A 12058-nucleotide genomic window follows, 5' to 3' on the forward strand; every position below is an offset into this window, starting at 1 on the left:
TGAAAGCTTTTTGAGCTTGCTTATAGTTGTTGAATAAGATTGCATTTCCTGGGCTTTTCCTAGACTGGTGTAAGGCCAGGTTTCTTTGGGATTGTAGCTTTTTTTTCGCAGGTGAGATGCGAGGTTGTGGTGTATCTAGCCGGGCACAGATTATGGACGGAAATTCATTAATTAATCGGTTTACAAGAGCTTCCCAGCCTTCGATGATGGGAACATCTTTTTCACTCAATAAGCATAGAAAAGAACGACATTCCTCCATGTCGGAGGAGATAGCGCTGGATGTCCATTTCATTCTCCTTAAGTTCTCTGAGTTGCATCCTGATAGTGTGTGTGCGATTGCCTGATGACAGAGAATGTTGGATGATAAAGTTATTATTTGGGGTCGATGGTCACTCTCCCCTTGTGCTGCAATGCAATGGCTCTCGATTAAGGGGAGCATTCTCTGTTTCCTGATGTAAAGTCGAGGAAAGAGTAGGGTCAGCCGTTAGTTCTAGTCCAGGCAGGGGGTGTATCCATAGGTGAGCGACCGTTCAATGCAATGTAGCCCACTTTGGGGGGTTGGAGGACTGCGTATTCGCCCAATTTGGAGTGTCTGAGTCCTAAAGAGATTGTTTGTGTGGCAAGATGTGGGGGAACCGCTGGAAAGGTGATCCGAAGATTCTCAAACGGGTTATGGAAAAGGTTTGTGTTAAAATCTCCAGAAATTAAACAGGGTGGACTGACGTAATTGCTTAAAATGTTACATAAGATTTCAGTCAGACGATCCAATTTGAATTTTTTCTCAGTGGTACACGGAGAGATGTAAACATTGAGCAGAAGTAACTCGCTATTTGAAGTAGGACTTTCAACCACAATGCCGGCAACCCAGTCGACTTTGGCTGTTTAATGCATGAAGATAATTTAGTAGATACATAAATCGAAAGGCCGCCGCACAGTCTGCCGTCCCTGTGCTGTCTTATGGTGGGCAATGTGAATTCTAGGTACCCTTCGATTGGGATGCTAGTTGCTGACCAGGTTTCCTGGAGAAGAATAAAGTTGTGTTTTTTTATAAATCCAAGTATGTCTGGCGATTGAGATTTTGTCAAATGTCCGTTAATGTTCCAGGAATATATTATTACTCCATGATCAGTATTATTTCAGTCGATCCGATTCTGGGATAGGGCTGCTGGCAGCCATGACCAGTCTGCTCTTCGGGTGACTTGCTGCTCATCACTGTGCTCAACGTTACCAACTGGGGAGCAGCTTCTGGCTGACCTTAATACAGAGAAGGGGAGAGAACTTACACTAGAAACTGAAGCCTGGATGGGAGTGAGTATTGAGGGGTAGCGGGGAACACGAGGCGTTGCTATGATTATTCCCCAGCTTTTTAATTGGTCTGATTTTGATTGAACCAGCTCACTTATGGCGGTGGATGCTAATGTAATTAGGGTCGATTCTCCTGCTTGGGTGCCATTACTAGGTTTGAATTTGATGGCGACTATGTCTTTTGATTCCAGAGTATGTAGATCCGGATTCGAATTGAAGAGTCTGATTATGTTCCCGCGGTTTGGGATGTCATGCAGGACTTGGGAGACATATTCAGGCGTTAACAGCAATTTGGTCTCTATGCTGTTGGTGGCTAAGTTGTGGATTTCCACTGCAGTTGAGGACTCAGTTGGCTTAAACTTTGCTTCGGATGTTTGTTGGGGGATGGATGTGGCGAACAAGAGTGGACTTGCTCACTAACTTGATTAGTTGATGCTGAAATGAGAACAGTTTTGCGCATGGGTGCCAAAGGTAGTTGGCTGCGTGGGATTGTCGAATGCTGTGTATCCAAGCCTTTACTGAGGTTGACTGCATGATGTGAGCCTGAACTATTGATCCTCACTTGAGGTAGAGAAGAAGCTCTAGTGGCGAGAAAAGGCTTTTGCAAAGGCATAGCCGTGGCTGACACGTTGACAATTGTTGAGTCCTCATTGGCTTGTAGTTGACTGTTCCCAATGTTTCTACTTTTCCCAAGTGATTAATTGCGGAGAGTGCCTTAAAGCTTAAAGCGACTCTGTTTCTGATGATCTTTTCACTTTTAAGGATGCTTTTTTGAGGCGTTAGAGTCTGAGCTGCTAGTAACAAGCTGGTGGTGACGCTGAGCTCTGTGCTCGAGCTCTGTGCTGTCACAGGTTTTTTTTTTGAGAAATAAATGCAGATTGTTTTTTTGGACTCATCTGCGTGCCTGTTGCGGGATTTCCAGAGTCTTTTTTTTCTTGTTTACATAGCCGATGGATGAGTTGCTGAGGAGGTGGAGCATCAGAAGTTGCGTTGGAATCAGCTGTTGCCTTAGTTGATGGCAAAAAAGGGGCTGGTGCTTTAATGGTCGTATGGTCAAGCTCCAATGCCTCGCCCAGAGAGGGAGCCAGAGGCAAAGGGTCGGAGTGCCTAGATGCTGGAATCTTCTAGATTTCTGTTATACTGATGAGAGGAATTGGGGCAAAGAGGATGGAGAGTCAATGATGGGACAGCAACAGCATACTGATTGAACTAGTTGCACTTGAGATTGAGCTTTTGTTAACAGTGAATTGAGCGCCTCCAATATTTGATCAATCCCGGCAGTGTACACAGCAAGGGTGTTTAAGAGGTCCACCTGCAGGTCCATTTTGTCTGAGTGGTAGGTCAGTGCTGACACCGTAGATTGGAGGGTTTGAAGAAGTTGTAACCAGAGCTTGTTTAGATAGGGTGATGGAGGTCTATCAGTAGACCTTTTGACATCATTAGTAAAAAAAAGACAGGTCGAGCAAGGCATTGGGCATAATGTTGTGGCCCCCACCTAAGTTAATCTTTTGTTGGCATTGGTTGACGGTTGATGATTGTAGGAGAGTAGGATCTGCTTCACATGGGTACCCCCACTTTTTGCTGGTGTTTCACTGTTTTTCGATCTTAGTCTGGCTGTGGCCCTGCTAATCAGGACTAGGGGTGGGCGGAATTTGCGAAAGTGACTTTCGCAAATTATCGCAAAAATGTTACAAATCTCCGCAAACACGCGGAAATATCGCGAAGATGCAGAAGTTTTTTTCCCGCCCGTTCGCGGTATTTTCTGCATGGTCGCGGCTCGCCAACTTTCCCATGCGGTTGCTTGCGGGCGCGGCCATCTTGTTTTCACTCTTCTCGCGGTGCATGATCGCGAGAAGAAAGACGTGATCGCGCGACCAATGACATTACTGCGGGCGCGAACTCTCGCGAGACAGCGCAAATGGCTACCAACGATCCAACATCTTGTGGAGAACGCGACTGGATCGGGAAAACTTGTCGGCGAACGCGGGGATTCAGGTAAGGCGATCGCGCTCGCGCGAGAATGTATTATTTTACAGCACGAGCAAGAACCAAATTATCGATAAGCTGCGGAATGCGGAAATTTTGACATTTTCGCGCTCTCTGCGGAACGCGTAAATGTCAAATTATCGCAATTTCCGTGAGCGGAACGGAAATTTAGCCCAGGCCTAATCAGGACCACAGCCTAGCTGCTTCCTCTCTAAAATGGTTTGCATGTACATTAGGTACATATCTAATTGGATTCTGGAGTGCCTTATAAGCCTCTATTATATGGTATACTATGTACCTAGGGCATAGGTACCTCAGAGGCCTACCAGGGGCTGAAGCATGTATTATTCCACCCCTGGGAAGCACTCCAGAATGGCACCACAGGTCTGCTACTGCAGCCTGGCTAAGGGTGTGCTTGCACCCCTTACAGTGGTGTAGGCTACCTATATTGCTACCCATGCACACACATATAAAACCTATAAGTCATTCCTATGGCAGGCCTTAACAATCCTGAAGGCAGAGTGCTTGGTTTTTATTTGAGAGGGTGCCCCTGCATGAGCCCCTCTGCAGTGTTCGAAGTACCTCCTCTGATGCTGTTTGTGGTGCAGCCTGACCATATACTAAGTGCATTATAACCTAACGGTAAATGCTAACTTTGGGGTGGCTGCACGGAAACATGTTTGGTGTCAAACGCTTTGGAATACTACCCCCCCACCAGTTCTGGTGGCAGGGGTAGCATTCAACCCTTCTAGAGGGAGAGACATGTTCACACTGGTCTAACTCAGTAGGACTTTCTAGAGCCCTGGCATCACAAAATGGATGCCTCTGCCACAGACACGGGTCTGGCCTCCTGCTGCTGACCGAAACTCCAGCAGGGGAGGTCTGGACAATAGGTTTCCTGTCCCATGGAGGTGTGACCACCTCCCCAGACAGGCTGATGCGTATTGGGGCTGGGCGGGAGCACTCTCTGGTGCTTTGAAGTCCTGCACTGGGGGCACACTTGGTGTCCCTGTGCATAGTCCAGTTCAAACCAGTTGCAGGGGCTACCTGCCCCTGCTCTGCCACGAATCTGGACAAAGGAAATGGGTGTAACCACCCCTCTTTCCAAACCCTCCCATAGGTGGGTCCCTAGATTATGTCCAACCACCAAGCTTAGTATAAGTATGGGAACCCAGTCCTCGTTACTTTAGATTACACTGGATGAAACATTGCAACATATATCCTGGACCTTTGACTTTCTATCTCGACTAGAAAACGGAAGAAATCTCCCTTGGGGTCAAGGAGTGACTCCCCTGCTTGGCAGGCACCAAAGAAGCAATGGACCGGTCTGCATCGCTGAAGCTCCTGCTGGACGCTGAAGTCTTTGCATCACCAGAGGTGAATTTCCAGACTTCCCCGAGGCTACCCTGAGTCCACTGCAAAGCTGAGGCCTGTGGCTATCGTGGGTGATGTGGAACCGTGACCCCTGGACACCGTGAACTTTTGCAGCAACACTATCTTTAGGGACTTCCTTGAAGTTGTGCTTTGGGCTCCTAGTAGCCCCAGCCTTGAGCATCTCCTGCATCGAAGATTGCTGGCCTCCACTCCACGAGTGACCCGGGTGCCAGTTTCAAGTGCGACTGCTCGAGGCTCCTTTGCGATCACTAGCCTGTTGGCTAGTAGGTCCCCACAAAGGCAACTCCTCTTTTAATTGGGCTCTCCTGGTTGCTCCAGATGTGCCCCAACTTACCCTCACTGGGTGAGTCCCTCAGTCCTTTCTCTGAATTCCAGTGCCTTGCCATTGCCAAGGCTTGTTGTGTCCAATCTGGTCACCGACAATGCAGCACTCGACAGGCTTTGTGGGACAGCTTGAATCCAGCTCCTGGTTGTCATCGGCACCTTTTGGACCTCGTGGCTGAAGAGTCAATACACCCATCAACTCACCTGAAGCACCCAACATCTGTGGGCATTGGTCCATCCTGCCCTTGGTCACTGGCTAGTGACCCAGACTCTGTCCCCTCTGCTTTCAGGTTCCTTCCATCCCAGATCAAGGCTTGGATCTCTTCAGACACTTCTCCTCTTTACGGCAGCAGCAGTTCTTTGCCAAATTCCATTGCAATCGAGGACGCGACCTGACACCAAAAGACACCTATGCACCCGGCTTCCCTGGGTGAGGTAACTCGAGTACTCTGGTGCTCCCGTGGGTGCTAGCCCTAGAACTTCTTAAGTCCAAAAGGGTTTGGTCCTGACTCGAATCTAAGTGTCCCTAATCTTTAAATTTTCAACCGCAACATTGCCCATAGAAGCTAACGGGAACCTGTGGTTGTGTTCATACGCTGCATACAGTCCCCGTGGGTCCCCTGTGTCACTACCTTGGGTGGTTCCTTGGGGTCCCAGCGATTTTACAGGCTCTAGGCCTTGTGTCTAGTTCAGTTGGGGTTCTTATACCACTTTTTGGTATATGGTTTAGTACGCCCCTAGGGCCCAAACTAACTTGCAAATTAAGTACTTCGAACTCCAGTTGTTGTAAATTAAGGCAGAATGTGATTAAGCATTTACTGAAAACATTAATGCTTTCCCTTGCGATCATGTTTTCTTCGTTATGTTGACCGAAGTCCGGACTCCATTTTGTATTGGCATGCTGCCATGTGTTCACCACGAGGAGAGTCCGACCTCTGTGTTAGTTGCTCTTGTAATCTGCCTAGCAACAGTTTATAAATAGCTCCCTCTTGTCCGTCTGGCGCATGCCCAGACTTGACCACATCTGTTATAATTAGCCTTGCTTGACCATGTCCTTTCACGGGCTCAAGGAGTGTGTTGGCTCCGCCCATGTATTGATTCAGTATCGAGAATGACCATAAATGGTAATGTTCTTCGGCCTCATGTTGTATCCACCCACTTATGAGCCCCTCTGTTGTGTATAAAAGGGGACTGTGTACGAATGTTCTTTGTGCTACTCCATGCAATACTGAAGAGTGTTGTGTGGATTGTAGGACCACCCTTAAGGGTTAATAAACGTTGTTTTTGTACTTTGCAGTTTCCGTGCCAACTTCCTTATAGATTCCATTACAGGAGAGCGAACCCTTGTGCTTTGCGGGCCTAGCTGGGGCCTGTATTCATCAATTGGCGCCCGTCACGTGGGGCTCATCGGCGACTCGGATGCTCGAAGGACTGGTCGCGACGAAGGTGAGGAGTTTGGCCGGGGACGTGATCACTGCCAGCGGCGTCTTAGCCCTGGCATCCCGAGGTTTTTCTTCCTTCCCTTCCGAGCTGACCGTCTGGGTGGCGCCGGTCATCGACTGAGACCTCTTCTGTCGGTCCTGCCGTGAGAGCCGTTTGGGCGATTGTGGAGCTTGGCAGTTGGAACCTGGACTCTTGATTGGTAAGAACCGTTGTACGGTACTTGCTCCGAGTTTTTGAAGCCTGGGTTGGCTATTTGAGTTTGATGGATGATGACTAGTCATATTTTGAATTTGTCTTTGTGAAAATATATGCGTTGCAACACATATAGGCAGGTAATGTGGAGAAATTTCTCCAGGAGCTGTGTAAACTTTGAACGGCGCAACGATTAAGTGCCATTTTTTTCCTTATAATATTGCATATTTTGCACTATTTCTGAGCATGCCTGCTTTCAGCGCACTCCGTAAGTGGTGCTGCTGTTTTGGTAACCGGTTGAACCTCGAGGAATCTGCTCCAGCTCCCCCAGAGGGGACTCCTAATAGGGATATGTATGTGAAGCATGGCCTTTCTTCCATAATGTACAGCACGCTATGGAGGAAATACACGAGGAAGGATCCTGAGTTGCGATGGCCTTTGTATGGATCGTTTGATATACGTAAGATTGAGTATGTGGAACAGTGTATGTGTAAGCGACGTGCTCGTCAGGATATGTTTGAGTGTGTGCGATTATGGGTGAAGGAAGTGCGTGAGCGAGAGAAACGTGAGAAAGCGCTGTTTGATAAAGAGCAACGGAAGAATGACCATGTGCGAGCGCAGGAAGCGAAGCGTCGGGAGGACAAAGAGCACACGGACAGACAAGAGAAAGAGCGTAGGCTACAGGTCTCGGGTCAATATGTTGTTCGCCAGCCACTTTATCCTGTCCTTAATAATCCTGATGATGATTTTTATTTACTAGATCGCTCTCCGCCCCCTTATGTTGGCGCATCCGCTCCGCGGCCGCAAGATTCTGGCCCGGCTCCGGGTAAGGTAGACACACGGTCCATGTTATCGGCCGAGCATATGGCTGAGCTTCGGAAACTTTCCCTCCGTGCACTTAAGGGCAAGATGTCTAAGGAGGAGTTGTTCCATACTTGGGGGTCGTGGCAAGATAGAGAGAGGGTGTATTTTCTGTCTCATTTCGCGGATGAAGTAATTGCTGCTTTCCGAAAATATTCTAGTGTCCTTGAGCCTGACGAAGTGTCTTCGGATGCCGGAGCATTACGTAATGGTGTTTTTTCTCCCCCTAAGGCTCCTGAGGCGGCTCGGCGGCTGTTCGCTTTACGGGACGAGGTGCTGGCCCTTAGAGAGAAAGCACGCCAACAAACGGAGGAGGAGAAGCAGTTGGATTCGTCTGCAGCAGGGGGCCACCCATCCGCCTCCCAGTCAGATAAGGATGACATAGTGCATGCTAAACCAATGCGAGAGGCGGCACCTTTGTATGTTCCTCCTAAGGGAGCAGGGACTAGCTCGGATATTAACTCCGCCGATGCAAGGGGATATTTTGTATATAATTGGGTTTACACTCCATGGCATAGGGCCGATGTTATGGCATTAAAGAATGCGCTGCCTGACCCCCGCAAGAATCCAGCGGCCTTCTATGAAGAAGTCGAGGGGGCCTTGAATTCTTGCATTATGACCTTAGCGGATATAGACCTGTTCTTTGGCCTTATCCTACCGCCGGATACGTGGCGCTCTGTCCGAAAGGTAGATGATGCGGTTGCCTTCAAGGCCCGGTGGTCTGACCTTGAGGATGAGGATAGGGAACGGAAGCCCGCACAGAAACCACCCCAGAATATTTTAGATCTCCCTGCGGCTATTGTGGCTAAGTTGAAGACGATTATCCCCCCTAAAAAGATTGACTGGAATATGTTAGCTGCATGTAAACAGAAAGTTGACGAGTCCGTTGCAGATTTCTTCACGCGCTTTGAAGAAACGTTTCATGACTTTAGTGGCCAGTCGCTTACTGACGACACAGGCCGCCATCTTTTCGCGGACAAATATGTGGCTAATCTGCTGCCGGCAGTTGCGGCCCGGTTGAACGCGAGTGAGAGTTCTTGGTCCTCCGCGACGCCGACGGCCCTTCTGACTATCGCTCAGTATTATGAGCGTCAGGAGCACGAGGCGAAGGGCCAGGAAGAGAAGAAATCGAAAGACCTCAAGACTAAGGTGATGTTAGCACAAGTATATGGCCCGCCCCGACGGGGTAATAATAGAGGACGGGGCGGATCTTATGGTCCCCCTCCGGGCCGATCTGATTTGAATAGGAACCAGTGTGCGTACTGCAAGCAATTGGGCCATTGGGCCAGGGATTGCCCAGTGTTGCGTGCTTCACGTCAGGGGCATACTCCGGGTGGCCCGAGAGGTAGAGGGGGTTCCTCGAACTTTAGAGGGAATTCTAATGACAATGCCCGTTTCGATACTGCTGGGCAGCACCGAGATAGCTCAAATGTTTTCGATCGCCAGCACCAGTATCATGTATCGGACATCGATCAATCGGGATATCATGATTCTCAGCATGCATAGGAATGCGTTGGATGGGGGTCCGAATCAGTTGAGGTGCCGGTCGATCAGACGGGTCCTTATGTATCGGCTGAGGTTTTAGGTTCTACTGATCAGTTCCTAGTGGATACAGGAGCGACACGTAGTGCATTGTCTAGGTACTTGGTTCCGGGGGCTCCCCCATCCGGCTCAATAGTTACATCGGTAGGGTTTGACGGTACACTCTCCCGAAGCCCTCTTTCACAGCCCCTTGCATTTAAAGTTGATTGTTTTTCTGCGCCCTGTCCGTTTCTGCTTGCTCCATATACACCGGATAACATTATGGGCCTTGATATGTTAAAGTACTTTAGGGCTACAATCCGCTGCTCCCCTGAGGGTGTGAGGGTGATCTTAAATGACAACTATCCCAGGTCTGGGCGGATGTGTACGATATCAGAGGATGCGTTGTTGGCTACCCTCCCCCGAGCTTTATGGGCGACTTCGGACACAGATGTGGGACAAATGGTGATTCCTCCGGTCCACATTAGTGTCCAGGAGGGGGCGGTGTTACCACGCCTCCCGCAGTATCGTATTTCCCAGGAGGGCGAGGAAGCTCTCATACAGATTGTGCACGATTTGATCGCAGTAGGGGTAGTGGAAGAAGTTCCCTATAATATCTGTAACAGTCCGATTCTCCCAATTTTGAAAAAGGACACGGATGCAAAGGTCTATCGGTTCATAATTGATTTGAGGGAGGTAAACAAGATCGTGATACCTCAGTACCCGGTGGTTTCCGATATCACGACGTTGCTTACCTTGGTCCCGCCTACGGCGACCATGTTTTCAGTGATTGATTTGAAGAATGCCTTCTTTTCCATTCCCATTCACCCTGATAGCCGATTTCTTTTTGGGTTCACATTACACAATAGATCTTATCGTTTTTGTAGAATTCCCCAAGGCTATACAGAAAGCCCTAGTATTTACAGTCAGGCTTTGAAACGACAGTTGGATTCCTTTGTTTTACTCGAGGGGGTCGCCCTCATTCAATATGTCGACGACATCTTGTTGGCGGCTGACACCCTGGAGTTGTGTGAAAAGAGCACGTTATCCCTCCTTTCCTTTTTAGCATCCCACAATCATAAAGTGTCTAGGAAGAAATTGCAATTCTGTAGACCAAAGGTGACTTATTTAGGTCACCTTTTGTCTAAGGAGGGGCGTGCACTCACGCCAGATCGTATTCAAGTAATTTTGGACACACCGAGACCATCCACGCAGAAGGATGTGCGTGCATTTTTGGGTCTTGTTTCTTTTTGTAGACAGTGGATATTGGGGTTTTCACACATAGCCAAGCCATTACTAGCTCTTTTGACAAAAGACACGCCTATCCCAATCCCTTGGTCAGATGAGTGTGATGCTGCTTTTCAGCAACTGCGACAGGCCCTTTGTTCAGCACCAGTGTTAGGGACCCCTGATTATGCAAAACCCTTTTCGTTGTATGTGCATGAGAAAGATGGATGTGCATTGTCAGTTTTAGTGCAGATGCACGGCGATAAGCAGCGCCCTTGTGCATATTTTTCGGCTGTGCTTGATCCTGTCGCCCGAGCATTACCAGGGTGTTTTCGCTCGGTAGCGGCGACAGCTGTGTCAATACGCCAAAGTGAAGGAATTGTGTTGTCCCATAAATTGTTGGTGTTAGTTCCCCATGCTGTGGATGCCCTGCTTAATCAAACAAAGACGCAGCATTTGACCAGTGCCCGTTTAACGGGATATGAGCTGACGCTTTTGGCTCCTCATATTACGTTAAAGAGGTGCGTGACATTAAACCCGGCCACATTGTTGCCATACCCCGAGACCCAGCCTGAGGCGCAGAAAGCGCATGATTGTATTCTTGTGACTGAGGAACAAACAAAGGGTCGTATTGATCTCCAGGATACGCCCTTTTCAGAGGTAGATGGAGAGTTGTGGGTAGACGGATCATGCCTGAAGCTACCAGATGGTACGACTTCAGCAGCGTATGCAATTACCACATTACACACGATAGTGGAGACAGCACGCATACCACAGAAATCAGCTCAAGCAGCGGAACTGATAGCCTTAACAAGAGCATGTGAGCTCAGTACAGGATTGTGTGTGAATGTTTACACAGATAGCCGCTATGCCTTCGGAGTAGCGCACGATTTCGGCCTACTCTGGAAGGAGAGAGGGTTCTTAACGTCACATGGGGTACAGATAATGCATGGGGAGTTAGTCCACAATCTCTTAACCGCATTGACATACCCGAAGAAAATTGCCATTGTTAAGTGTAGTGCCCATAGGAAAGTAGTTGATAAAGTTGGAGAAGGGAATGCGTTAGCAGACCGAGTAGCACGGGAGACTGCGATGCAGCCCGGCGCTACTGCCATGTATGTAGTAAAGTCACAGGTGGAAAGATGGCGTGATGCGAAGGAGGAAGTGCGAGAAATGCAAAGGACCGCTTCTGACAAAGAGCGGGAACAATGGGCTAGCGAAGGAGAACTGGATGATGAGGGTTGTTGGAGAAATAAACAGATGGATAGATGGAAGTTACCCACGGCTTTCGTACAACCTATGGTTCAGATGGCACATGGGCTAGCACATGTTGGAGCTTCCGCAATTGTGAAATTGCTTACCCAAGTCTGGGAGCATCCAGAGATTGCTAGCACGGCAAAGAGGGTGGTGCAGACCTGTATGATCTGTCTGAAGTATAATCCAGGGAAAGGCACTCGAACTCCAGCAGGAGGATTTGCGACACCCACTGCACCCTTTGAGGTTCTGCAGATGGATTATATCCAGCTTGAGCGCTGTAACAATTTGAAGTATGTTCTAGTAGTGGTCTGCGCCTTCAGTAAATGGGTTGAGGCGTACCCTACGAAAGACAATACTGCAATGACTACAGCGAAGCTATTGCTGAAAGAGTTTTTCCCTCGATACGGCGTCTGTAGACTTCTGTGGAGTGATAATGGCCCTCACTTTGTAGCGGATGTTATAAAATATGTCTGGAAGGGCCTAGGCATCACCCAGAAGTTTCATGCCGTGTTTCACCCTCAGTCTGCCGGACTAGTCGAGAAGTATA

This window comes from Triturus cristatus, chromosome 2_1 (assembly GCF_964204655.1).
Source record: "Triturus cristatus chromosome 2_1, aTriCri1.1, whole genome shotgun sequence".
NCBI lineage: Eukaryota > Metazoa > Chordata > Amphibia > Caudata > Salamandridae > Triturus > Triturus cristatus.